The sequence below is a fragment of the Nannospalax galili genome, unplaced genomic scaffold (assembly GCF_000622305.1).
Source record: "Nannospalax galili isolate Female #2095 unplaced genomic scaffold, S.galili_v1.0 scaffold612, whole genome shotgun sequence".
Taxonomy (NCBI): domain Eukaryota; kingdom Metazoa; phylum Chordata; class Mammalia; order Rodentia; family Spalacidae; genus Nannospalax; species Nannospalax galili.
Window position 1 is genome coordinate 3463670 of NW_008333388.1, and position 2005 is coordinate 3465674.

Consider the following 2005-nt stretch of genomic DNA (forward strand, 5'->3'; position numbering starts at 1 on the left):
GTGTGTGTGTGGTGTGCATCCATGTGTTTGAGCATGTGAGGCCAGAGTTGTTGTCATTGTCTTTATTGTCCTCCATTTTCTTTACTGAGGCAGGATCGCAGGGTCTCTGGCTGAATCTGGAGTTTGCATTTTTCTAGTCAGCTTTTCCAAGGACTTCCATCTCTGGTTCCCAAGCACAGGGATTAAAGATGGACCTTCGTGCTCACTTGCCACCTGCATGGGTGCTGGGGATCTGAACTGTGGTCCTCATGTCATTCTCCTCAGCCCACAGATTGACTTTCTTTAGCTTATACAGGATCTGAATTTTCATCTAGTTCCATAAGTTATGTGTGGAGTATTTTTGCTTGTTTTTGTTTTGCATTCTTTTTTGGGGGTGGGGCTGATATGGGGGCAGGTGTACACTGGACATCAGAGGACAAGTTCATGGAGGTCCTTCCACATGTATATGGGTTCTGTGGATGAAACTCAGGTTGTCAGGCTTATATAGTAAGTACTTTACCCATTGATCCAATGCAAGCGTTTGTGTGTGTGTGTGTGTGTGTGTGTGTGTGTGTGTGTGTGTGTGTGTGTGTTTTCTGAGACGGGATCTCATATAGCCCATACTGTCCTGAAACTCGATACTATGTAGATAAGGTATACTTGAGCTCCTCCTGTTCCCCTTCCTTCCACTTCCTGCGTGCTGGGATTATTACGTGACAGGCCTATGCCACCCTACCAGGTTTATCAGTCAGCTTGTGAGAAGTAAATCACACCCATTATTAAGAATTCCTACTCCCAGAATTTAGTTATTTCAAATAATATTTAGGTTAATTGGACCATATGTTGCTGATTACAGACTTTTGCAGAATATTGTGTTATTTGATGTAGAAAACAATGACCCATGCTAATTTCCTTCAAGTAAGAGTCCTCTGTGGTTTGAGATTTCAAGGGAGATACCCCCTTCCCTTTTAACTTTCATTTTCTTAATTTTAAAAAATTTATTTTTATGTATATGGGTGTTTTGCCTGCATGTTGTGCAATGCCCTTGGAGGTCAGAAGAGGGCATTGGATCCCCTGGAACTGGATTTAAGGATGGTTGTTAGCTGCTATGAGTGTTGGGAACCAAACCTGGGTCCTCCTCTAGAGTAGCAAATGCTCTTAACCACTGAGCTGTCTCTCTAGCTCCCCTTTGTAAATGCTGTTTCTAAGATCTGCAGAGACCTGTTGGTTTTTGGAATGACTGTACTTTCTGAATCATAAAATGCAGCAGTTCTTTGATGTATGTCCTGAGTCACTGCAGTTCACTAAAAGCTTATCATCACTCTCTCCCAAGTATAAAATGCACTGTATCTTAATGCATATATTCATATAAAGAAATGAACCATTCTATATTCTGTTTTCTGTATCCTCTCCGCCCCCTTTTTTTAATCTTTAATGGTGGAGATGATGGAGCCCAGGGCCTCGTGAATGCTGAACATGTATACTGTAACTAAGCTACATGCCAGGAACAAGTTGAACAACTTTTTTAAAGAAACGTGATTTCATACTATAGCCCTGGAACTTTCCATGTAGCCCAGGCTGGATTTGAACTCAGCAATCCTCCTGCCTCAGCCTCTGCAGTGCTGAGATTAGAAATGTGGGCCACCATGGCCAACTCAGGTTGGCCTTTCTTGGTGAAGAAGAGAGTTTGGGGTTTGTAGCACTGATCCTCACAGTGTGGAAGGGAGAGAGGCAAAACCTTGGAAGGAGCTTGGCAAAAATGACATTATCCTCAAACTCAGAGAATACACCTGCTTTTCTCCTGGGCTAGTGTGAGAGTATAGAAAAGACAGCTTCAAAGTCAGGCCCAAGTCAGCGCCTTAGCAAACTAACTGTAGTTATTTAACCTCTTTGAACCTCAGATTTTTTTTAATGTTTTATTTACTATTTTTATTTTATGTGTATGAGTGTATTGCCTGCATGTATCTGAGTGCACCCGTGTTGTGCAATGCCGTGGAGGTCAGAAGAGGGCTTCGGATTCCCCTGG

General features: G+C 42.6%; 1 protein-coding gene across 3 annotated transcripts in view; it reads left to right on the forward strand.

The window, feature by feature from the left end:
- The window catches only part of Ccdc25 (coiled-coil domain containing 25), a 35529-nt gene that overhangs the window by 4857 nt on the left and 28667 nt on the right, over positions 1–2005 (forward strand). The window lies entirely within an intron of this gene.